The following is a 27,522-nucleotide window of genomic DNA, read 5'->3' as shown; positions in this document are numbered from 1 at the left end:
TAATAGAAAGGTGCTTGCCTTCAGGGTTAGGGTAGACAGGCACTCACTCCCCTACTGCCAAATTGATAGTCCCAAAAGAGTGGCTGTATTCCTGTGCGTGATCCATGGAAGATTACAATTGATCGTGGCTATATATTAAATAGTCTCATTTTTTTGTGTGCTGTAAAGGTGATCTGGGAAGCATTGGTTACTCTTAATGGCCTGGAACCAGGCTCATGATACTGGGCTCGTGGTTAAGTTCTCTTCTTACTAGCCACAAGCTGTAGCCAAGGTTTATTCTTGGCTACAGCTCAACCATGGGCCAGAGTTTGGATAACACACTAAATGAAACTTTGACTTAACTCTATGTGGTGTGACAATAAGGAGGACTGGGGAGAGGAGCACAGTGGCTGTGAATTACTCTCTGGGAGTGTGTGGGCGTGGTAAACCATAGTTTAGTGTACTGGGTTGTGCAAATCACGCCAATATGTGAATCAGGCCTATATCTGCTAACATTAGATGATAGTCTCAACTTAAGATTTTGGTATATACCGGTACTTTGGTAGCTTCACTACTGTTGAGTTTTGGTTCACATCTACAACCTGTCAAATGATAGCAAACCCTTTTTAAATTAAAATGAAGTCAGTAGGGAATGGTTTTATATTGACTAGGGCTGAGTCCATTGTACAATGTGGCGATAAAATATTTGGAAAATGAGAATTCTGTGGAGCTGCAAAGGCACTAATTTTAGCACCAACCCTGTTAAATTTGTGCAAAGCCTTCATATTTCTACTAACTGTATACCTCATCTTGGTCATGATACTGCAGCATACATTGTTTATTATATGTTTATGTATGTAACCCGAAGTAAAAAAAATCTTTCTGATATGATATTTTCCCTGGAATAACTATCCAGAGATTTTCTTCTTGTTCCCTCTCCACATTTAATAAAAAATCCCAGTTAAAGTATGTTTGGCTGTGGTAATGTGTGTAGGGCAAATGTGTAATATCAAACAAACTGTGGTCATGCACTAGAGAACTGTGACTATTACAGTTCACCAGTGTACATTGCATGCTTGTAGGAGCAACACTGCCTGTCACACTAGTGGTTTGCCCTGTCTGTTGTGAAGTGACTCTTAAAGTCTGTCTGCCTGACACATGTTAGGTCATGTTTAAAGTGAGGTAGAAATGTAAATTGGTATTGCTTCAGATATGTTTTATGGAATGGTAAGTGATTAAGGCTTCAATCCTAAGGGGTGCATTTGTGTGGATGGGAGGAGAGGGGAAGAATGATGGTGGTTCTACCACATTATTCTACTACAAAGTGACAGACTCAAGCTGGCACTGTGGAAGTGAGGGTGGAGGGATGCTCTTGAGTTCCAATGGGTTTATCCAATTCTTTGTGTATGTAGTTCCATAGGTGCAATGGGATTTCTATTTCCTCTCTACTGTCCATACTCCCAAATTCTGCTCTGGAGGATACCCCAATCCTCCACAGCTGATTTAGAGGATGTGGGGGGTGGGGTGAGGTCTGGAGGTGACAGAAGAAGAAGAGGAAACTCCATTGTGCACACAGAAGTCAGTTGCGCCACTGTAGCTGCAGCATTGGAAACAATGAAATGAAGAGGAGATAGAGATTTAAATGCACTCAGAAGTGGACTGAATTTCCTCCAGTTTGCGGGCATGTCATGGGACTGGAAGGAATCTGGATCATTCAGGTCCAAATCATTTTCTAGCATGCTGCTTTTTGACAATACTGATGCTGACATCAGTTAGGCCAGGGCTTTGAAGGAGCTAGGACCATAGCATTGCCCCCTTTGTGAACCAGATGAGGGTCATATTGTATGCAGCTGTCTGTACATTGTCAGCTTTCTGGCTACCCCGTGTTTGTGCATACGGGTGCATGAATTGAAAGGATTGCAGGTGTTCTTTGAGTGAGCTACTTGCACCATCTTTGTAGTTAGGCAAGTAGTAATTCCTTCTTGATAGGTCAGTAGCAGTATTCCACACCCAGTTAACAGACATGAGTGGTAAGTGGGTATGCTGGCAATTTTGGTTTGTCATTTCTTGTACTTCACAATCATTTCACAGTAAAGACACCAATAATAGTTCATATGAATTGAGTCTAAGAAAGAAGTTGTTGCATTGCGAGTTGAACAGTAAATACTTGAAAGGTGCTCATTCTGCTTGGGAAAAAAATCTGGGTTGAAAAATAAATGCTGATATTTTCCAGAGACATAGGGGGCAGTCATATAATTTGCACTGCTCACCAGTGAAGTTGCTAGCTCCAGTATATGTTGAAAAAGTTTGTATGAACAGTGATATTAAAATATTTTAAATAAATATTAGATGCACTAAACTTCAGAAATGTAAACCAGTGATCTCCAATTAGCAAAGTACTGTGGACTTTCAAAACCCAAAGCCATGAGCTACTTACTTTTGAAAATTTTAATATCTCTGTGGTAGTTTTTTTTTTATGTGAATGGTGCCATGGACCTCCTGGGTGTGTTACACAGACCTCCTGGGGTATGTAGACCACCATTTGGGAACCACTGATGTAAACAATACAAGTTGCCTTTCAGAGAACATCTTGTTAAGTCTGGCAAACTGGGTAAAGATTCTTCAGTTTATATTGGTTTGTTTCAGGGTCAGCATTTGAAACAAACTCATGCTCACATGAGAATTCAAAGAACTTGGAAGTTTGTTGCAGGCAGAATAGACCAAATGCAGCAGTGAGGAAGATAAATTAACCCATGAACTAATTAATTTGACTCCCCTATACCAGTGAGGATGGCCAAATACAGACTCCCCTGAGGTTTCCCTTCCTATACTTAAATTTAAAACTTGAACTCTACATGTAATGATTTCTTTTTTACATTTTATTTAAGTGCTTGCTTAAATTGAGACTATCAGCTTAGAAGTAGAAGCTCTGTAGTAAGTTTGTGTGCTTTGGGAACAAATTGGTTTAAAGTCAGTCTGATATTAGGGTTTGTCTGCACTAGTAAGTTGCCTGGTACTTATTGTGCTCTGCTTTGGGCTTAATCAAAATTGGAGCTTTTTATAGATTGAGGAAAACTTTCCTTTGAAGCAGGATTCAAGCTTGACAACTGCACTGGAATAGCAGTTATGCCTGTTGATCACAGTGTAGTTTTGTGTGGGCCGGTTTGGGGTGCAGAACAACTTGTGGGGGTTGGATGTGCATCCAGTCCTTGAATTTATGCCAGGATGCACTTGCCCTTGAAGACTTTGAAAAACTAATGGTAAACCAAGTGTAAATGAGAATTTTAAAGTGTTGTCAGAAGTTTGTATTCTGGGTGAAATGAACTTTGAAGTGGTTGATTTTTGTTTGCCATCCTCAAGTACCTTTTGTTTGAATGCATTATGCTCTTTCTTCCATGGATTTTTTCTCATCTTGAGTCCTTAATAATGTAATAGCAAATTTATCTGATAAGTATCAATATGAAATTAGAACAGTATCATCACCACCATCATATTTGTATACTACCCTTCATCTGAAGATCAGAGTGGTTCACAACATAAAAGTACAAAATGAGAACACAAAAGACATAATAAAACAAAAACAAACCAATAATCCCCCTCCCACAACCCAGTTAAACGGCCATAGAATGTTAATCAGCTAAAGCCTGCTTATAGAGAAACATTTTCACCTGGCACCTAAAGATATGTAATGAAGGGAGAGCATTATATAAAACAGGGAGCCACCACAGAAAAGGCCTGTTCTTGTGTTGCCAACCTCCGGACCTTTCATGGAGGAGGCGCATGAAGAAGGGCCTTAGAAGATGATCATGGGGTCCAGGTTTGTTCATGCATACTGCCATGCTCATAAATTAACTGAAAAGGGGTGTAGAGAAACACCTCTTTGTAGGCAATGTTTTGGGGGTTTTTTATACAAGGTGTTTGCAGTTCTACATAGGCACCGTGTTGCCTGATGCAGTGAGATGCAACAGGCTTTTGGTGAGATAGCTGTTGAAAGCAAAAAACTTCATGGAGTGCTCTACAGAAGTAGTCATAACATGGATATCCATGAAGTACTTTCAGCTCTCCAAGTAACTGTGCTTTCTGCTCGCTTTAAATACATTTCTTGCAATGTTGGTAGATTGTTACATTCGTATCCCACTTATTTGGGAGTAAGTAAGCCCAATTTAATTCAGTAGAACTTCTGAATAAACGTGGTTAGGTCTTCACTGTTAGTTTATTAAAGATGTTGTATTGTTTTAGTTAATGGGAATTTTAAAATATTATTTATTAATTTAATAAAATGAATTTCAAAATACAGTTGTGAGGCATGGTCTGATACATTATTTTATTTTATATACCTTATACCCTGCCTTTTACTGTTAACTCCTTACAGAGGCAGCTTACCAAAATGTAAGAATAAATACATCAACTTATATCTGAAAAAATATCTTAATAATTAAGCAGCAATGTAAAATTCTGGAAAGATGTTGTTTATTTCTGTTTTATGTTGGAGTGGAGTCCCTAAGACGGTTGGATGGTGTCTTGTATGCCTCCTTCCTACAAGTCCTGCAGCCAAATTGGTGCTGATGTATTCCTCTGCTTTCCTGGGCAGCCCAGGACCTCCACACACACTGCCCAGGCTTACGCCGAGGGGAGGTTTTCCTGCTTGGCAGGGGGTTGGACTCGATGGCCATTGTGGTCTCTTCCAACTCTATGATTCTATGAGGTCACTTCAGTGCTGCTAACTCAGTGGTTTGATTCCCCACCCCCCAAGTGCACTCCATTGTCTCTTTAGCAGACAGATGCCAATAACAACCTCACGTCTGTATTTAATGTACAGTGGTACCTCGGGTTAAGTACTTAATTCGTTCCGGAGGTCCGTTCTTAACCTGAAACTGTTCATAATCTGAAGCACCACTTTAGCTAATGGGGCTGCCGCGCCGCCGGAGCCCAATTTCTGTTTTTATCCTGAAGCAAAGTTCTTAACCTGAAGCACTGTTGCTGGGTTAGTGGAGTGTGTAACCTGAAGCATATGTAACCCGTAGTGTACCACTGTACTGTTGTTAACTAATAGACTGGGGTTTCCAAGATAACATATTTTGAGAAGGTTGTGGTACTACATTATATATTGAACTTGAGTACCATTACCACAGTGTCCCTTCAGCATTTATAGAAGCCAGTGATTCTAATATACAGTATGATGTGAATAGAGTTCTTCGTGTTTAGATAAGTGTTCTTGACTGTACAGGCAAGTGGAGAGCTTTGAGGCTTAATAGTAATCATGATTATTTATGAAACTTTTACTAAATTCCCAGTTTCAGTATTGTCTGTGTTTATGGCAAGGTATAAATATTTTGGGGAATGTAGGATTTGAGTAGTCTGCAATGGAAAGGTAGTGAAATCCTTATTTGCTGGGGTATGTGTGTGTGTGGGAGGGGGGAAGTAGGTTAAGTGTGTTGCTATACTTCAAAATGCTTTGTTTCCAGTCTGAATCATCTTCCTCTGTTTTGAGTCAGCAGCTTGTTCCCTTAGCTTTGATGGATGCCAGAAACTGCTTCATGGACTCTTGTTCACTTCTGAAAGTTAATGCAAATATAATCATGCAAATAAAATATAAAATTATCATTAGGAGGGTGAAACCAACCTACCAATTATCCTATTGGTTTCTGATACAGAAACTAGATTTAAAAAAATGTTTGTGTATATTGTGGTCAAATTTTCACTGATTTGACAGTTGATTTTTCAGAATGTGTTCTTGAGTTTATAATAGCCTTCCTAGCTGAGATAGTATGGTTAATAGGCAGAAATCCTTTTTGCTTTCACTATATTTCTGTAGGGCAGAGGAAGTTAAGTATGCAATTGATTATTCATTCATGCAATTAAAGTGTTGGGTGTGGCCTGTGACCTCCAGTTAAGTCCCTCCTTCATTTTCATTGAGTCAGTTCTGGGTGGGAATGCGGAGCAGATTCTTAATTCATATGTGCTGAAAGCACACCTGTGAAGTAATTAGCTCATTGTGCTAAGAAATGTTCTGGCATTGGATTGCTGTTGAGATTTCTGTTACTCACCAAGGAGCCAACCCTTTGTGTAGTATAATCTTGCACCATAAGAGGAAGTGTCATCTGTCTGATCAGTGGCAGGTTTATTCTAAGCATTTTTTCTTCCTCCACAAGTATCCAGTACACTGCCTGCCCCTGAACTTTTCATAACTGAAAGAAAGAACATGAAAGAGAGAAGAGGAAATAAGAATTAACAGAGAAGGATGGGAAAGAAGAAAGAAACAACCAACAGAGAATGGAAGAAAGACAGGAAATTTGGGGAAATGAAAGCACAGTGAGGGAGCAAGAATAATAGAGATACCTTAAAAATAATGGGGGATTAAGGAGGTTTCCCTTCTGAAACCAATAGCTGAGCATTGATTCCCTTCTCCCATAAAGCATAATGAAGACACTGAACCAACACAGTGAATTACAGTTTTGGTGAATAGGATTTGCCCTCTTTTACAAAATGGCTATTGTCCCTGTAAAATATGTTTAAGATTCTGTTTGCATTGACAGTCACGGTATATCAAAGGTTAATGGAGGATCTTCACAAAATGGCTGCTCAGAAACTGCAAAGTTGCTGCCTGTAACCCATGTATTATTTAAAACATTGTCTGGAATAAGGTCCAAGACACAAATTTATTAATAACAGTATATTTGCCTGTCCTTCTGATTGTCTGGAACCTTGTGTTTCTTGGACTATATAGTTCACTCTGTGAGGGCTTCCAATCTGTTGGCATTAGTGGAGGGAGGCCTTGTCTCAGTCTGGGAATCTCTCTTGAGATGCTGCCTTTGATTAAATTGAAATTTCCAGAAGTCTGGCCATATGATGTAAATCTTCTTCAAGGATTAGTTCTATAGGATAGATGAAGCTCAAAATTAATAGGAATCCTGGGAATTGTAGTAGGATACAACAGAGACCTGTCCTATGCTTCAGCTACTGTTAAAATTGAGAAAAGAAAACAGAAGTGTTGGAGAAGGGAGGACAAGGCGCCTGCACAAAGAGCTGAAAGAAGAGTTGGGGACTTATACTGTGATTTACTAAGTTGCCTGTTGAAAGAGAACAAACTCTGCTACCAGGTCTAAGTTCTATTGAAGGACTGAGGGGAACTGTAGCTGCTGGAGACAGTTCTTGGACCACAGACTGCTGAACAATAAATCATACCACTATGTCTTTGGAAAGAGTTTCTTGCTGGCAAGGACAAGCACAAAGTTTATGTTTGTAGGGATAATTAGCTGGGGACCAAGAGGAAAAATAGGTTATACTGTGTTCTTTTAACCCATATATCCCATTCAGTCACATCAGTTACTAATCTTTAATATACGTTTTAAAACTGAAGTTAAACCTAAACTTTTGCCCAAGACTAGTAGCACTTTGTACCAGAATGAAAAAAACATTAATCCAGGACTGCTGGTGAAAAACCAACTCCCATGCAGCACTTGTAGCATCCAACAGTTCACTACCATCACCACCTACGGTGGTACCTCGTGCACCAGCTCCCAACGCAATATTTGCAGATATGTTTAAGGGATTCCCCCCCAGAGGTTTGCAAATGAAATTGCTCAAAACACCCAGTACCAGATAATCTGACCAGCTTGAAACAAAATAAATTTTAACATGCTCAACATAGTGTGAGAGCAGGCAGCATGGTACAACTGTGTAATCTTCTGCTCTGTTTGTTTTGTACTGGTATATAACAATTTCATATATATATTTAAGTAAATTTCATTATGAGTCAGTAAATGCATTTGACTAGTCAAGTAGTTTGTTCCAGAATACTATTAATATAAGCTTCATTTTCTATTTCGTTTCATACTTTCTCATCTATTTCTTTATAAGAAATTACCTAATTAAATCCCATATGCCCAATTCACAAAAACTTATTTCACACATATTTTTTACATTGCACAAAATATGTCTAGCTGCACATTAGAACAAACCTTAATCAGTACCTTTCTAGTGAAATGTTCTGGAAATGTCAACTCACTTGGAAGGTGACATCTGAAAGCTAGTGGCACATAAGCAATACTTCACTTTGTTTAGCACTGTTATTCTAGAACTCTTCAAAGATTTATCTTACCAGGCACCCTCAGTACTCAACGACTTACTCCAAAATTGTGCTGCCTCTGTGATGACAGAATAGCTAAGCCACTGGCTGTATTTGGACATTCTGATGGACTATGGTTTATCATGACAGGAGTGAGTCTAGCCTCACACCTCTTCCAGTGCGGTAAAGGACTTTGGAAGATTTTCCTTCTGTTTTTGGTGCATGGCAACTTGCTGTGTCATCGAGACCTGACAAAAGAATGTTATGTCATTTCCCCATTTCTGTTTTTTTGGTGTGATCGGAATGGACCGTGCCTTCAGGGACCAGTTCTTATTTAACTTATCATGCTGCTGTACCTAATTGTGCAGTATGTTAAACGCTGCTAAGTGCTTGCTACACATATATTGGACTTTTGTAATCTCTACAGCAACCCTTTCAGGGCAGTTTGGTTTTATACCTAGGTTGAGGTTGAGAGAGTGGTTTAAGGTCACCTTCGGAATTCATGGCAGAAGCAAGATCTGACTCAGGAACCTCTTGATCTGTAGGTCAATCTTGGCCACTATGCTACTTATCCCCAAGCTCCCTTTGTTTATGATGTAAGACAGATGTGAATTCAAGAGATAAATAGTTCAAAAATAGATGTTTGTTCTACATTGTGTGAGAATATGCATTAGTATATTATCACACAAGATTACAATGCTGTTCTAAATTACTATGTGTCCGTAGTAAATTACATATGTCATTTGTTTCAATTTTCTTTGTACAGTGTTGTTGCTTTGGAAAGGTTGCAGTATGCCTAAGTAGACCATGGAGTTAAAAAAAGATTTACCTGAAACTCAAAATCTCAAAGATCTCTAAGTTGGGAGATCTCTATGTGGAAAAACATGAACATTCAAGTTGCAATGTTTATTTTTAATATTAAGAAGTGTTAAAATTGTTTGTAAAACATGCTTTGTTAGGAGCAATGGAATTACCAATCAGCCTGGGGAAGAAATAGCCAAGTTAGCTTCCTTCTATGGAAATTTTTATTTAAGGAAGAATGTACCACATATCTTAATGTGGAAAAAATTCCTGACTATAGAAAGAATGTTCATCTACCCCTGTGTTTTATTGACATTCTGATCAGTCTCCTTCAGGCTTGGAAATCAACTCTTGTGGTAGTTGTCTGCCCCAACCCTCCTCATTTGCCTTCTCTACACCATGTTCTGTTGGTACTTTTTGACCACTTCTTTCTACTGTACTGCTCTCTCTTCCTCCCACAGCATCCTTTCACTTCTGCAGATTGCCGAAGGGGGTGGCGGCAACTGCCATTTATGGAATGCTAATGTTGCCTATTCTTCACCTTGCCCGCAGCTTGCATGATGGAGTCTCTTGAATTATGGAGGCTGCAGATAAGGCTTGCTTGTTCTAGTCATATAATTCATTGATAGAAGGTTAGAAAGGAGATTGCCTTGTATCCAGTGTTCAGAATGTTTTTTGAAGACTATAGCCAACACACTCTTGCTTGTCCTTAGCATTCAAAATGCACAATGGGTTGTCTTTGTCTCTTATCTAGAAAGGAGGCTGGGTAGTTAAAATCTTAACTCGCCACAGGTGACCAGGCTAGCGGTCAGCAACAAGCATGATCTTATTTTAAAGTATTGCTGTTATGTAAACCGACTTTTGCTGAAACATGACTACTTTGTTTACACAGAATCTGAAAATAGACTGCAGAAGTTTAAGTAATGATTTGAATTTCCAAGACACAGCTGATCTTAATTGATTTAAATTATTTACTCTGTTGTAAATTGTGCATTACCTAAACAAGTGTCCAGTACTAACTGGTTGCCATAATAATCTTTTTTAGAGAATATGCACCACTAACTATATTGTCACATAATGTTAAACCATGGTTTAATGCTATGTGGATGGATCAAAATAAGCCAACTTCAAGCTATGGGTTATGAAGCTGACTTATTAAACTGACCAGCTTTTACTTTAAACCAGGATACCTTGTTTGTTAGTAACACAGCCAAGATTCATGGAAACTGAAAGTAGTCTTTGCAGCTCTCCTGGCTATAGGGGTGAAGGTAGCTGGAGCAGTGTGTGACCCTATTCCTTTCTTCAGGCCTGGTGAGACTTTTCCATGTACAGGCAGCCTTCCCCCCCCCCCCCCCCGGGTTACGTGTGTTCAATATGTGTGCAACCGTGCATCATGCTGAATCTAGAAGTGGCCCAAAAATGTCACTGAAATGCCACTAAACGTGCAGGCGTGGCGCAGAATGGGGTACTTGCAGGTTTTTTCAATGAGTTTCAATTATACAGTGGTACCTTGGGATACAGATGCTTCATGCTACAGACTCTGCTAACCCAGAAATAGTACCTTGGGTTAAGAACTTTGCTTCAGGATGAGAACAGAAATCATGTGACGGCGGCAGCAGGAGGCCCCATTAGCTAAAGCGGTACCTCAGGTTAAGAACAGTTTCAGGTTAAGAACGGACCTCCAGAACCAATTAAGTTCTTAACCCAAGGTACCACTATACATGATTTCACCGATGTGCACGGTGGCTCAGAATGTTACCCAGGGGTGTAAACTGGGGGCTGCTTGTAATTCTAAACTATGGTTTAGCATTACTGTGTGTGTAAATGTAGCTTTCGTATCCTTGTGAGGACACTTCAGGAAGATCATTCATTTGAAAATAAAGGCCACCATCCAATACAGTAAAACAGTCCAAGAATGTTATAAAAGCAAGGCTGATAATTTCTGGGTAAAAGCTGTATTTCTGGATTAGATATAAAATGGCCATGTTGTTCAGCTGATATTCTATAAATACCAGAGGACTTGCTCCAGTAATAAGTACAATAAATGATATATTGTTCCACATTTATAAGGCTTGACCTCAGCAGTCAAATGTTCTCCCTCATCCTGTTTTTTTCCTCCTGTGTGTCTGTTAGAAGATCATGGATTCAGTCTTAAGAGATGCATACAGTTTCAACATATTTGTGTATCAGCTCAGATTTCATCTAATTTTTTTAGAATCAACCCTTAATTGTGGTTGAAATGAAACTGAGTATAAGCAATTTTGACTTTTAAAAAAACACACACACCAAAATTATCCACTCTTAACACATCTTTAGTGCATGGTTGAACAGCTGTACGGTGACAAAAAGTGTTAGGGAATGTGCTCTACACAAGGTCTTGTGTTTGAGTAGTCATTAAAAAAGTTAAGATCACAGCCATTTTGGAGATGTAACTATCAACCTTAGCAGGTGTCAGATGCAGGTCTAAAATGGTTAACACATACTCTGGTTTCACCTCAGATCATATAAATCTTTTGCCTTTTTAAAATGGTTAACACAATCTATTTACTGTATACAAATGAAGCCTGTAGTCATGCATGTGCAACATAAAGTGAATTTGCAGTAATTATATCTGTGTTCCCTTTTGTACCCCTGAATATAATGCCTGTTGTTTTGTTTTCATAGTTTGCCCGAAATTAAGAGTAGTTCTGAGTCATACTGAAGTAAAGCAAATTTATATTACACAGTCTTGTCATCTATTGGGGGGGGGGGATATTTCCAAACTTGAAAGTTGGTTGCTATATTTCATGGAATACATTTGTGTTATATTGCTTTGCATGTGGTTGAAATGAGTTGGTCTCCAGTGTAAATTGAGGATTCATTGAGTTGTAATGCTGGTTAAGCCCTTCCTCCCGGATAAGTGAAAATAACTGATATTTTAATAGTATCTAGAATCATAGTTGGCAAATTTAAGGCAAAGCTGTCTCAATCAGAGTAGCAATGTGGGTAAATCTCTATGTAAACAGTTTATATAGAGAAAGTGATGCAAGGCAGCTGGTTTTCAGTGATGGCTATAGTTGTCATTCAGCTCACATTTAGAATGTACGTACAGTAATTGTAGCAATAGTGGATGCTGCAGTGATGTGCAGAAGTAGTAAAACTAAACTTTGGCTCCTTGCAGTTCAGAAATTTTACAAGCTTTTATTTTAATTTTGCAAATTTAATATTGTGAAGGTCTGGTTCACATGTCACTTTAACATGTTACTTAAGCTTAATTGCGGTTTAAAGTTGAACATGGTTCATGGTGTGAACATTATAGGAGCTCCACTCTTTTCCCTGCTCCTGCTTTCCTTCCCGGAGATATGCCATGTTTGGGCTTAGTGTTGCAGGGCTCATGTTTGTCTCTTTTCAAGCAAACCAAAAGCTTGTAACCACGGTTTGTTCTTGGCATAGTGCCTATGATTTGTTGGGAGCAGATTAACTATGAGCCTGGGTTTTACATAACTTGAAGCCGAACCATTGCTTGGCTCCTGCCAATGTGGCTATAGTGGTGGAGGAGCAAAGTGCCTGTAATATTTGGTTTGTTTACCATATTCAAATCTAAAAGTTGTGGGAAGGCTAGAATATCAATAAACTGTATTAGCTCCGTTACTCTGACTGTGGTAAAATACATCCGTCTGTAGCTCTAATTTTGTCAATGATTAGATATAGGGTTCATAGTCATTGATGCCTTCTGAAGGGGAGCCCCACCACTGCGTGTTCTTCTTGGTTGTTGTGTTGTTCATATTTTCATTTTAAAAAATGCTTTCTATCTGATCTGCAACACATAGCTTTGTTTCTTATCCTTTTTAAATGGCGGATTTCTGGGTTTTTTTTAGGACTTGGGAACTCTTGGGATCTGCTTTGCTGATGGAATAAACTGTGTTTTAAACACAGAATTGAAATTTAGGGAACAACTCGTACCTGCCAATTTGTATCAAATTAAGATCAAACCACAGTGAGCTATACTTAAGATAATCTCTCATGAAATTGGCTTGCTCTGAAATATAAGATGACATTTATTTTTTATCTGTTTCTTCAATGCAGAATATAAGTACAGTGCCATTCTATATCACATTTTGCTTATTGTTCTAGCTGTCCCTTTCCCAAGGATATATTAGAGCTTTAAAAAATATAGGTAAGTCATTAAAATGGTTAAGAGCTTGGAGGACCTTGTGAGGAAGAGCTTTTTGGGTTGGCTTTTTAGCATAGAGAACAGCTTAGAGATTGGCGTGTTTATAAAACTCCAAATGGTTGTGAAAAGCAGAACCTTTTCTTCTTTTATTTGATCCAGCTTGCACATAATGCTAAGCAATTGTTGAGTGCTACCTACACATGTTGGAATAAGCCTGCATTAAGCCAACCTCCCATCCGATACAGTCATACCTCATGTTACGTTCTTTCAGGTTACGTCCCGTGGCGACCCGGAAGTACCGGAAAGGGTTACTTCCGGGTTTCGCTGCTTTCGCACGCACAGAAGCTCCAAATGGCGCCACACACCTGCGCAGATACAGCGCTTCAGATTGCGCTCTTTTCATGTTGCGAATGGGCCTCTGGAACGGATCCCGTTTGCAACCAGAGGTACCACTGTACTCATGTTTGGTTAGGAAAAAGACTTCTGAAAGCTTTAGTTTCACTTTCCACAAATCATGATTTGTGACTGCAGATGAACTTGAATTGTAGTTTAAACAAACTCTGGCCAGCTTCAAAGCAAGCCAATTTCAAACCATAGGTTATGAAAGCTCACTTATTTAGCTAACTAGAGTTTGGCTATGGGTTTACATGGGATTAAGATAAACAATATATATCACATTCCCATCCTGTATGCCTTTTCTTACTACTCTCAGACTTTGAATTATTGAATCACTTACAGTATTTTGAACCAGTTCCTGGTATTTGTGTGTAAATAATCAGTTTTGTATTTTAGGGCCAGAATGTTAAGGTTTGGGTTTGATTCATTTCAGAAAACAATCCTCTTAACAATTATTTTATTTTATTTGGAATTTGAATTGGATTCAGGTTTAGGTTTAGTTTTGCTTTAAATAATTTTTTGTGGATCAGCTAGTTACCTGCCACTTATGCCTATTGTCTATTTCAACTGTCTTACTACCTTTACAGTAAAGTCTCCAGGATTTTACATTGCCTTAAAATCAAGCTGGGGCATGTTCATTTGGATGAAAACTATATTCTGTGAGACATCATTAAACTTTCAGGCACTGTTAATGTGGCAGGTTTAACAGGACAGCCAATTAATGGTAACCTTGTAGTATGAGCTTGTGTGCTTGCCTGACCAATTGACCTGTGTTGCATTCTACCTACGTTTCACTTCTGATCATCTTGCCCTGCTTTGTCAGCAAGCTGCTTTTGGCCCTGCTCTTTTGACCATAGTAAAACTTTGATTCTTGATCCTTGTTAGGACTGATAGCTCATAAATGATAAACCATAAATATTTCTATTAAAATCTGCAGTCCAGTCTGATTATCTTGAGGATTTGAACATTTACACTTATGTAACCTTCATCTGTTAATAGCAGCTTTTTTGGTTCGTTTTCAGGTCTGATCGTATTTTTAGGTCTTCTGAACAATTTTGTAGTAAATCTTTACATTTTGTAAATATTAAGTATCCTCTGTTGATTGTTCTTATTTACATTTTAATATGGACTTGTCTGTCAAAGGCTGACTACCTTCGACTTTACTTAAATTCAGTTTGGGATACCTCTGCTTGTGAGTTTGCAAAGAAGCATTGTACTAACACATACTGCCATTTCTGTAGGCCTATAGATGCATGTGGCTTTTTTTAAAGGCTGGTTTAAAATTATATTGAAATAATCTGTTTGACTTGGGCTGAAATGCACCCTGGTAAAGAGGCATGCAAGCTGGTGTGAAAATGTAAAGGTATTAAATATATTGGGTGCTTACCAGCTGCTCATTCTTTATACCCTGATGGGAAAAAAGTTAATTTTGCAAGAAGAAATGCAATCAGATTTTGTATGTATCACAAAACTTCCTGTGCCATATTTAGTTCTTGACATTGCCCTTTGTGGTTTTAGGTGAGCAGCGCGTTGTGGTATTTAGAACTATCTTTGCGGGGTAAAACCTTCATCTTGCTCACATTTGTTTGCTTACACTTAACACACTAACCAATACCATGCTGCAGTGGTTTGCACTGTGGAAATTGCTGAGGATGCATTAAGCATAGTTTCTAACTTGGTGCTTTTCATTTGCATGTTGCCTCAGTTTACAGCCATTCTTCTTTGTGAAGCACTAGATCTTGAAGTGTTGGTATTTTTCTTTCTTTCACAGAATTTATTCAGTCCTCGCTTACTAATGAGGATATGAAAGCAGGATCTGATTAGCTTACTAACCTGTTTTTTTTTTTAAGTCTGGTTTCATATTATGGTTAATAAATAGAGATGGAACCATTGTTTCCCCATTTGGTTGTAGCAGAAACTGTAGTTCAGAGTTGTAACAGGATCTAATACCGGGGTGGGCAGACTTAAAGTCTGGTGGGATCTATTTTACTTGAACCTTAAGGGTTCTGCTCACCTCTGGCCTAATAGATACATTGGTTTCTGCATGTTCCCATGTTACCTATCCTACCTGAGTAAAACAGACATTGTCTTTCAAGTTTTAAAAACACTTCTAAATCTTAAGATGAGAAGAAATCATATGTACCTCATTTAACTGGCTTGGCAATTATCTTGATGTTATGTTGAAGTAACTGTAGAAGCCAAGCAAAGTGAAGTGCTGTCTGTTTGACTGCAGAGCTGTAAACAAGTATGTGCATGAGCTTCTCTGAATAAGTATATTTGCTTTATACAGTGGTACCTCGGATTAAGAACTTAATTAGTTCTGAAGGTCCATTCTTAACCTGAGGTACCACTTTAGCTAATGAGGCCTCCTGCTGCCGCGCAATTTCTGTTCTCATCCTGAAGCAAAGGGTTAGCGGAGTCTGTAACCTGAAGCATCTGTAACCCGAGGTACCACTGTACAGTACTCGATACAAGACTTGAAGATAAGTACAAAAAATGCACAGCATGCAGTAAACTTGCTCAGCTTGCTCACCTCCCCTTATTGCAGTTACAAAATTGCCCTGGGGGAAGTGGCTAAAATTGCTGTAGGTGAATGTCTGAAATGAAAGTAAAATGTATGCAACTCTCTATCCTGTAGGTGATTGTTCTTTCAGAAATATGAAAATGAAACTTCCATTATCAGTTGTGTGTGTTATAATTACAGTTTTGACATATTAAATTCTAACCCAGAAGCTTCAGGGTTTCTCAAATGATTGAATATAAACAGAAAAAACTATAGCAATATTTCTAGATGGTACTTCAGGAAAACTTCTGACAAACTTTTGAACAACTCAAATTACAGCATTTAAATGAGTCACTAGAGAGGCCAGCCCTTTGTTCAACCTTCATTGCACCTGTAGAAATAGATTAAGTATTTGCCATGTAAATGTTCGTTTTCAGGTTTCTACAAAGCAGGGAACAACCATATTTTTAATTAATTTAACAGGATCTATGTACCGCATAATCATCAAAACTTCTATGCAATTTAGATAATTAATTCATTTTAAAGTTGCTATTATGAAATACTTTCTACTCATTTATTTAATAAAATTTGCATATCACTGGACTGCAGAAAAACAATCTTATCTCTGGGCTTCTATTCAGTAGATTCATAAAGGTCATGATATATAGATTTTGATATATGGCTGGATCTAGCTTCAATTTGGCCTTGGCTTGCTCAGTGGCCTGTATGTTTTTCCAGTCTTGGTATATTTCCAGTCTGCTTTCTTTCCATACTTTCATCTTAAAATTTCTCAGTTGCCCTCAGAAATGGAAACTTTTTAAAAAAGTTTTCTTTAAAATTCTCTTTTATTCATTTTCATCTTTAAGCTGTTTAATGTGGTTGCATTAAGATACATCTTTTTTTACATAAGAACATATGACATGCAACAATTACATAAAATTAAAATTAAACAACTATAAACACTCAGATAAACGTTAATAAATATATTAACAAAGTTATGTTGAAGTGTATCTCTCAAAATTATTACAATTGGTACATATATGAAATGATATATAGTAATGTGTATTGCTTAGATTGCTGACCATAAGTAAAAGAGATTTTGTATCAATAAACAAACTAAATAATTGTCATCTAATAAAGATACCAATGAAAAGGTTTTAGGTGAAAAAGATGGTTTATTGATCCTAGATTCCTAAACATGCATTTATTACATAGGATTCTCCTCCATAAACTGTTTTTCTCATCTCTTTACCTATACATAATAGGTTTTTGATGTTTGTCTTAACTGAACAATATATTAAACATGAAAGGAAATGGAATAGTAGTTTTGATTTTAAAAAGCTAAAGCAATTAGACAGGCTAATTTAGTAATGAGTTTGTAGGTGTTTGCTTGTGAACCAAGCAAAGGCCAGCTAACAAAATCTGAGACTGCTCTGTATAGACTTATTACAGAACATTCTTAAAGCCAGTTGACACATGCATGCCTGTCATTTTTAATCTAATCACTTGATTACTCAAGACTTGATGGCATGATCCTTTAGATAATCATCACTGCCTATTTATATTTTATTGAAAACTTGTGATTTTAACTAATCTCCTAGTTTTATTCGCTTTTTTCTTAGTCAACCTATGCTTCAGCATGGAGGAAGAGTGGGATTCAAAAATACAAAATAATTTAATGAAGCAGAATATACACTGACCACTGAAAGGCCTTTTGTTTGAGGTGATATAAGGTGGTGGTTGATTTATGATTGCTCAGTCACATGCAAGGACAATGGTACCTTGGTTTTCAAGCATTATCCATTCCGGAAGTCCGTTCGACTTCCAAAATGTTTGAAAACCAATGCCTAGCTTCTGACTGGCGAAGATGCCCTGGAAACAATAGCCGACAGCTGCATCGGACGTTCAGCTTCCAAAAAACATTTGAAAACTGGAACACTTACTTCTGGGTTTTCAGCGTTCGGGAGCTGAAATGTTCAAGTACCAAGGCGTTTGAGAACCAAGGTTCCACTGTACTAGATTATACAGCTGTAAAGCCATTGAACATGAATGTGTTCAGTGCTCTATATTAGCTTGTTAAAAAACTATTCCCTATGTTAGCTTGTTAGCTTCTTGCTCTGTGTTAGCTTGTTAAGAGATTATGGGTTTTGTTTTTGTAAATTAATGGACTTAATTTAACTGCTCTGTGGCATTTTGTGTGTAAAATCTTTCCCCCCTGTCTTGTTGAGAGTTCTGCTTTCTACCTTGTTCTCTAAAACAAAGCAAAAAACACATTTCTGCTTTGCCACTCTAAATAGACATAATTTCATAAGCTGTGACTGTTAATTTTGTTTCTTGTGGAAATTTAAATGGCATATGATTTTACTAAACACAATCAAGGTCTAAGGATTGGTGTGCAGTTTCACTGCTCAAAGGCTGTGGCTGTTACTTTGATAAAAATTAGAGACATCTGTTAGTCACAATGGTTCTGATACAGTTTTATTGGCAAACTATGAGGGAGGCTTAGTGCTGGAATGATGTAAGAATCCTTGGAAGAATCCTTGCTGGGGGGGAGAAAACTACTTTGATTCCGCCCCCCCCTTAATCATGATCATGGGGTTCTGATTATGTAGCTCCCAAACCATTTAGAAGGCTTAGTGTTAACAGATCTAGGAATCTTTCCCCAATCTCATGAAGCATTTATGTAGTTGTAAAAGTCTTTTTAACAACATGGAAAAGCAGAACAGGAAGGAAACGTCACATTTTTAATAGTCATTAAAATAGTTTTAGTTTCTTCTAAAAACTGAACCAGGGGAGGGACAAGGCTTGAACTTCAATTTGGGCACATCAAGACTTGGCCTTTGGAACCTATTTTCAGTGCTCAGACAGGTGAAACAGTAGGTGTGTCTCTGTATATTCCTAACACTTTGCTTACCACTTGTTACCACAAATATTTCCCACATATCTGGCATTATCCAGACATCATTCCCAGGCCAAAGGATACAACCTGCAGTTAAGTTTGAGCTCCTGTTTCTACCATTTCTGAATACTGGGAAGGAAGCAACACAATTCACTGGTATGAAGGATAGTTTTAATTAGTGCCCAGTTCCTGGAAGGTGTCTTTCAACTTCCCCATTCAAATAAACCTGTGTTAAGTCAAACTTACTTGGAGAAAAGGTTGGAAGCTTAGAAATTCCTGTTGGCTATGTTAATTCATTTTACGTTACACGCACTGTTGAACATAATGTGAAATTAAAAGTACCATAAAAAGTTAAGTGCCAGGTAACTCCACTGAAAACAGCCTTTAATGGGAGAACAAGCATGATCCTAAATCTACTTGAATGGTTCTTAGAGGCAATTTTATGCAAGCAGAAAAAAAGGATTTTTGCTAGTGAAATCTGAAACATTTAAAAGTACAGAGGTACCTCGGTTTACAAACTTAATACGTTCTGGAAGTCCGTTCTTAAACCAAAACCGTTCTTAAACCGAGATGTGCTTTCCCTAATGAGGCCCCCTGCTGCCGGTGCCCTTCCACTGTTCGGATTCCGTTCTTAGACCGAGGTAAAGTTCTCAAACCAAGACACTATTTCCGGTTTTGCAGAGTTTGTAAACCAAATCGTTCTTAAACCGGACTGTTCTTAAACCGAAGTACTACTGTAGTTGCTTGCACTACTCCTGACATTTAGTATCATATATTGGAAGGCTTAAAACTGTTCCTTTCAAATGATTTTACATATATATTAGGGTGTGAGTTAGGTTTTTGTTTCCTAAAGTTACTGCTGTATTTTATTATTCTGAATAAAAACATGGTAATTTCTTTTTTGTGCTCTGTGATTAACTATGGAGTTCTATGTTAGTATGAATTCTGTGCATGGCGAGCATTTTTATTTTTACCTGCAAGAAACAAAAATAGATGGCTTATGTGGCTTTAATATGTTGGATGCTGAAATTTTGTGGAATATCAACAACTTTGGCTCGCTTCCTAGTTGCATTGAATTTGACCCAAATAAAAATAGCAGTGAGTAGACAAAGGGTGAAGGTTATTGGAAGAATTTTTTTATCAGTAATATTTTGGCATGGGCATTGCTCTGAATGATGTAGTAGCATACAGCGAAAGTGCTTCACTTGTGATAGTGTGCTCTCCCAATTGTGTTGTGCCAGCACTAAAATTATATCATTAATGCAGTTCTTTTAGTCTGCATTTTTGTGTGTATCTTTAAATGTTTGTTACTCAATGAGCCCAAGCGATAGCGCTAGAAAAAAAAGTTAAAATATAAAAAGAAGTAGTCTTGTGGTCGTGACTGACAGTGATATTCTGCATTGGTTAGAGCTGGTGGGTTAAGGTTAAGCCTGTAAAAGTTTGGATTGTACTCGGGGCATATAGGGAGGAAAAGCTGTTATATTTTGTTGAAGCTGCTTTGTAGCCGATTGTAGCAGTCTTGTAAATAAGCCCATGAAAGTTACCGGTACTTACATGTGGCAGGTGGGGAGGATAATTTCTAGCCAGGGTGGGGGGCTGGTTGAAGTGGGATGAAGAGCTCTACCCCTTACACTTTTATGCATGGCAACCTGCATGATTTCTATTCTGTGTGTAGAGAAGTGATAGATTTGCCAGCCTATTCACTCAGCTGTGCAGTTCCTTGTCAGCTTATGGCTACTAGGCAAGTCTTAAATGTGCTGAAATATAAGGCTGCATTATAGTTAGGTACTTAATATATACTGAGCTCAATGTTCCCAGCTGATGCTCTTGATTTTCTCATGGTGAGCAAACTGGCAGTATACCCTTTTGGAATAATTTTAAGTTAAATAAACCATAAGTACTATCTGAATTTGAAAATGTCTGTTGTGAAAATACAAAACTTTCCAGTTGAACTTGAAATAAGTCAGAATTGTAACTCGGGCACTGAAAGCTGCTTGACAGTAGCGTGTTTCTTTTGACTAAATCCACTTTACAGATTTAATCCTGTTGCAGAAAGGATTTTAATGAGACTTCTGAAAATATAGTAAATGTAGCAAATTATTGGAATAAAGTTGGAATAAGCAAACAAAGTTTTTGCAAATTGCATGTTGCTGAAAAATCACTTGGCAGAGATCCCATAGGGTTCACTTTTTCATGAGATGTGATATACAAATTTAATAATCGTAAACCTAACCTACATGCATTGGCTGTTATTGGCATTGGTTTGGCAGGTCTTGTGGCCAAACGCCCATCGTGGTGTGGATGTGATGCCAACTCACAGAAGGCACTATACTGGAAGTGTAGATGACTACGCCAAGCAACCCAAATCTTGTATTTTCTCCCTTCTCCCTGCTGGTGCTACTTTAAGTGGGTTGCTTCACATTACTTCATGATAGGGTGTGTCCTGGGTAGGAGCTGTATAGAAATTGTGATTATACACAAAACTCTGAGATTGTTGCTGCGGGTCATGTATTTTCAGTTTCTTGATAGGTAGACAAGCAGTGCTCCCTTTGCGGGAGTTAGTACCAGAGGTGGTGTTAAGAGTGGCAATGATTCAGTGTGTATTTATGGTGTGCTTTAGCTGGCATTAGTGGGATGTGATCACATATTCACAAATGTCCTGTGGTGTTTTAACAATGGTTATAGCTGCTGCTTCTGCTACCACTAGTGTTTATTCAGTAAACATTTGTGGTAGAAATTGTGCATCACAAGTTGTGCTGTTAAAATATGACTATGTAGATGAAGTCAAGTAGTTTGAAGCCTATAGATGTCTTTTTATGTTTCTGGCAAGATGCCTTTGTGCATAGTGATTAAAAAATGCACATCTAACTGCCTAAGATGTGATTACAAAGCCACCGATGCTCCAAATTTTTCCGAAAGTTTTATTTCTAGGATATTAGCCATGGAGATCAGATTAGCTTCCCTAACATCGCATAGGACTTTTGTTGTGAACAGCATGCCAACTTTTGCATTCCAGTGTTATGTAACACTTTATTGCTTTTTGAAGGAACTTAGAGGACTCGGTTGTGTAACCAGTGTTGTAGAGATTGGCATGGTAGCAGTTTGACCTTCACATATAACGTTTCTTTTAAAAGGTATGGGATTTGTTAGCCTGCTTCATAATAAATGCAAAAGCTGACCTCTAAAATAATACCTCTCATTCCTTCTTGAAGTGATATATTTATATTATTTTGAAGTTGTAAAGGATTCTTCACTCTACTAACACATTCTTTTGCAGGATGGCCAATACTTTCCATCGTTCCTGGAAGAGGAAAATACAGATTCAGTCATCCTTTTGAATACTTATTGGGGAGCAGTGAACAGAATGAAAACTCATTAGCATTTAATACTTTGCTGCTTTATATCTGGCAATTTCAGTTTGTCTTTAAGAATATATCAATGCACAGTTCAGAATAGTAAACACAGTGTGTCTAGAAACTTCTTAATTCTTTGGAATTTCAGAATTCTTTTTATTTCATACGCAATATTCAGCATAAACTTTAATTATTTCTCTATTTCTTAGCATGTAATATACACAGCTTGGCTGTGACAACTAAACTGCAATTTGAAAGGCGGGCATTGTGGTTGTGGTAGGGCTGGTCATTTATATTTTAAAAGAGAAATGCTAATAGTGTTTGTTTTCATCTTCCCCATTTCTTCTCACATTGAGATTTGCAACTTGTCTATGTTGAATTATACCATCTTCAGAGATTCACAAAAGACTTAAGTGGGGCAGAAGGAAGGTAATAAGCAGTGTTAGAAATTAGCCAGGTGCATTTTGCTACTGGCGTGGGTCTAGTTGCGGCCACATGAAATCCATATTGTGATATTGGTTCCATAATTTTTGATCATTCATGCAGTATGCAAAAATCCCAGTGTGTTAAAAACTGTGAAGCTAGCCAATGCTTCTACTTAGCTCCATCCTTGTTTCAGACATTGTGACATAGCCATATATCACAGTGTTGAAAACCAGATATCACCCAGCCCTAATCTCTAGATGCCAGAAATGTTGGTGACTGATATCTCCAGCTTTCTTAACCAGATTAGCAGAACAGCTTATTTATGCATTTATATCCCACCTTTTTCTCCAAGGAGTACATGGTTCCCCCCCCCATTTAATCTCTACAAAGTCCCTGTGAGGTAGGTTTAGAGGCCCAAGGTAACTCAGTGAGCTTCATGACAGTGGGGTTTCAAATCCTGCTTTCCCAGGTTTTAGTCCAGTACTCTCACCACTTCACCACACTGGCTTCCTAGAGTACTTCTGCTATGGGGCAGCTATATAAATTAAGTAGGTAAATAAATATGGGGAAATTTTCACTTAGAGAAGGATCTGAAATATTTTCTTTGAAGCTTGAATTTGTTTTATTCTGCATTATTTTATTTGATGTTTTAATGTGTTGTAAACAGCTTTGAGATTTTCCCCCTTTAAAATATTAAGTGGTATAGAAATGAAAATCATCATCATCACACCACTTTAAAAAAGGCACCTAGACACCCACTGTGGCAACCATAACCTAGGTTTAAGGTTCTGTTTGGTGATTAGCTTATATATTTGAGTTCCTAACACTGGTAATAAGATGTAGGGACTTGATTATATAGGCTCCTTGAACCATGACAACCTACAGAGTTCTGGTTTTGAATCCTGAGAAATATCCTCCAAACTGTTCTCATTCAGGCTTTTGAAAAATAGAATGGCGCAAAACCAAGGACAACATGTGCCTTAAAATACAAAGTAATGAGAAACAGACTTCTCTGTTGGTAAGACTGTGTATGAATAACATCATAGGTATCTTGCTGTATGATGCATTTAGGTCATATTGTTCATCCTTAACAGTACTGACATTTCATGCTCATTCTTTTGTTCTGTCCAGCATTCTTGCAGAATAACCAGTCTTTTACTTTGAATTCTCTTTCATCCTTACTGCACTTCATGTTTTCTTGTTTACACCCCATTCAGAAATATATAAAAATGCTACATGGCGCAATAATTAAATACTTCACAGATTCAAAACCGTATCCTTTTGGCTTCCTTATCATTAGGCCTTATACACAATTACCACAGCAAACCTCTGAGTTATTCATAACACCAAATGTCTCTTTTGGTTATGCAAGCTAAAAAAATAATGCCTTTGGACACATTAATCCACTAATCCTTACAACCACCCTGTAGGGCATATCAGTATTTTTAAAAACTCAGTTTGGAAGGACAGGTGAAAATGTATAATCTGTTTTTACTTGAAAGTAGTCAAGACAATTTAAGAGATTTAGAAGCAGGAATACAAACACCGCAACCACCTAAACAAGTATTTATTTATTTTATTTATGGATGTCTTCCTTTTAAATAACTTTGAGATCTTTCGTAATAAAAACAACAACAATAAAAGCACATAAAAATAATTTCAAGCATTAAAAACAATATGACATCTGACATTGACTGAAATAAAACAGTAAAACCCACACTCAAAATCTAAAGCATACCAAATTGCAGCTTTCAGGCATAGGATATCGTACTGTGATGTAGAAAGCAGGCCTGGCAAGAATTAGGCTTTCAGGTGCTTCTTGAAGCATGAGAGAAATTGGTCTAGACCAGTCTCCCTAGAGAGTGGGTTCTGGAGCTGTTTTACAGCTGAAAACTGAATTCCACTAGCACAGGAAAATTCTAAATGGGATTCTCTTTGTTCCCTACATGCAAAGGGGTACGCTTGTGCTGAGGCTCAGAGCTATCCAGTTAGTTTTTGCCCAGCTGTCAATTGATGGTAGCAGGCTGTGGGGGAAGAGGTGTTTCCAGTTCTTTTTAAAATATTTATATTTTATTATGATGATTTCAGTTAAAAGAAATAAAGTGATACAGAAAAAGGGGGAAAGTGAGAGGGAGAAAAACAATAACAATGATACATTTAAAAACACAAATATACAAAAAAAGAAGAAGCAATATACAATATTCCCATACATTCTTGTATAAATTGGTATAGTGTTATTGTCCTGGTGCTTATGTAAATGTTAATAGCCTACAACATTATGTATAAACTCATTCCAAATTTTATCGTATTTATCCATACAGAGTCTGTGCCTGTAAGCAGTCTGTTCATAAATTGCGAGTGATGTCATATCATCTGTCCATTGATGGAAAGCTGTCATATCTTTATTTTTCCAATTCCTCAATATCAATCTCTTGGCCACCATTAGGGCACGGAAAATCTATTTCCATTGTCTCGTTGATAATTTCCATACTGCAGGTATATAGTTCAATAAAATATTCGCTGCTGAAAGATTTAACTTTCTGCACAGTCATAGTTACACAGTCCAGCAATTTCTCCCAAAAATTGTTAAGTAAAGAACACTGTTCAAATGTGTTTCAGAGAGGCATTGTCCTTGCCACATCTACAACACTGAACTGTCTTAGCTAACTCTTTTTTATACAACTATAAAGGGGTCCAATAAACTCTAAATATTATTTTCTGTTGTATTAGTCTTAATTTTAAATGTAATGACACCTTAGGTATTGCAGCTAATACATTTTCTTAAAAAAATGTGCTACTTTAAAAATGTGCTCTATGTGTGAGAGAGATGTCTATTATGTATTCTGGAAAGGTGCTTGCTATACATTTGAATATTTCATAATACATTGTGCCCAAATATTGCTAGATGGTTCCTGAGGTTAAGGAACAGGTTTCCGTCTGTGTTTGGATACAGCTGGACACTATTTGAATCAAGATGGTGGAGTGAAACTTTAAAAGCTGCACTGATTTTTTTGATTTCTTACAATTCCCAAGCAATGCCAGTTATGAGTAGTATATATTAATTGCTTAGTATGAATTATTCCAATATAAACAGTAGTTAGATCTTCACATGCAAGGCAAACTGTACCTATGAGACTAATTGGAACGTTGTTGAATTAGCCAGAAATTATAAACTTAAATCTAGAAGAAAAACATTGATTTAGAGTTCTAATATGTTAGCTGGCATATTGCTTATATTTGAGTTACTCATAGGATAGGAGAACTGAGCAGGCAAACTGGTGATAGTTATAAGTATTACTAAAGGCTATATTTGAAGATGGTATTTTCCTAGGGCAGCTTCCTTGTAAAGAGGAAATGAATACAAACACAAAACTGAACATTGAACGGTGACCTTATCCAAAACTATGATAAGAACTGCATTTGCCCTGCACATGCTTCACTCACACTTCGGCTTTATGCATACAAGAGTTTGTAGTTGATTTCCTCAACTTGGTAGATTTTATACCTCAAAGTGTAAAATATAGGAGCTGTTGGCACTAGCTTCTTGGCCAAGGTTTCTTTTTGTTTGCCTTCCCTTGGAACACATTAGTCTTATGTAGCCCCAGGGAAGGTGCGAGTGTGGAAACCCCAACAGTTCTCTGTTTGTTTCAGGAGTTGGCATGTGCTCCATGGCCTGGGTTTCCTTGCTTCTGCAAGGAATAATATCTGACACTGACCTCCTTTTGGACTCTGTACAGTTCAGTAATACCTTTTTGAAAACCACCATCTTGTTCTGCTGTTCTTGGGTTCGTGAATGCTAGAATTTTCTCCTAGGCAACTGCTCTATTCCTTCCAGTCCCCTGTGCTTATGAGCAATGTGCACAGGTGTTAAGCATCTGATTGTTTGTTGCCTAGCTACAGTTACTATAGTTTGGAATCCCATTGTTTTAATTATACTTTTTTTTAAAGTGTGTCTTTGTGTAGTTGCTGAAAACGCCATAGTTTGTAAATTTAAGCACTTGCAGAATGGCCGGCATTTTAATTATTTTATCTACTCTTTATCGTTTCATGTAAACAAAAACAGAATTTTGAAGATATCAGTTGCTATGCATTTGCATTTCTCATAGTCTTTGTAATAGCTGTCCTTTATAAAATATCAGTGTTTTCATCTTAGAAAACTGTAATCAGAGACTGTGTACTGTATTATGCATGTGTGTGTGCTTTTAAAATTATCTTGCTCATTTAAAATTTATAAGCTCTCAAAGACAGTTTAACTCACCCATGTGAATTAAGATCAGCTAGAGAGACTTTGCTCTGGGTTGTCACCATCATCTGCAATGAGGATGTTGTCTGTTAGAAATGTTCCCCCCCCCCTTGCAGTGACATACGTATTGTGACACTCCAAAGGGAGATTCACCAGTCTTGCTCCACTTAAAACCTTTAGGGGATTGGTTAAAAAACACAGTTGGAATTCAGAAAATATGATCAGTATTTATTTCTGGGACAAAAATTTGTCTTAATTTTGGAGCAACTGTATTTCCTTAAAAACAACAACACTTAAATGTGTTTGAAAAGTTATATTGGTGACCCATAGTTGGCTTTGCTCATCCTCACTTCTATTTCCTATTCACCTTCATCTGCCCATGATGGCAAAGTCATTCAATTGACATCACTGCCCAGAGGGGGAGGGCAGATGTGTGTGAGCAGACTAGTGGCCGCTGACCCATCTTCCTTGTTTCCATTGCCTCTTGTTCTTTCCTGTTCAGAAGGAAATGGTGGATTAGCAGTCAGCAGTGATGAGGAGAGGAGGGGCAGGGTTAAAGACCCTGAAATGGAAGGCTTACATCTGGGTTACGGACTTTGGAAGGTGCAAGGAATAGCTGACTCAGTGCCATGCCTGAATAACCTTGTTAGTGATAGGAGGATGCAAAGTGCCAACATGGACCTAGAGAGAGAGTTGTAGTA

General features: G+C 37.8%; 1 protein-coding gene and 1 long non-coding RNA gene across 21 annotated transcripts in view; one reads left to right on the top strand and one right to left on the bottom strand.

The window, feature by feature from the left end:
- Positions 1–27,522, top strand: part of WNK1 (WNK lysine deficient protein kinase 1) — a 112,641-nt gene that overhangs the window by 1,669 nt on the left and 83,450 nt on the right. The window lies entirely within an intron of this gene.
- LOC310826319 lies at positions 37–26,443 on the bottom strand. Of its 2 annotated transcripts, none has more exons than XR_014555737.1 (4): positions 26,295–26,443; positions 21,979–22,100; positions 6,027–6,167; positions 37–3,398 (listed from the first exon to the last, which is right to left on the bottom strand). It is a non-coding gene; the product is annotated as an uncharacterized lncRNA (long non-coding RNA). The 2 variants fall into 2 exon arrangements; XR_014555738.1 differs by having other exon boundaries at positions 21,993–22,100.

This window comes from Podarcis gaigeae (assembly GCF_964106915.1).
Source record: "Podarcis gaigeae genome assembly, chromosome: 10".
Lineage (NCBI taxonomy): Eukaryota > Metazoa > Chordata > Lepidosauria > Squamata > Lacertidae > Podarcis > Podarcis gaigeae.
Note: the sequence above shows the minus strand (reverse complement) of the source record. Positions and strands in the feature narration are given on the sequence as shown.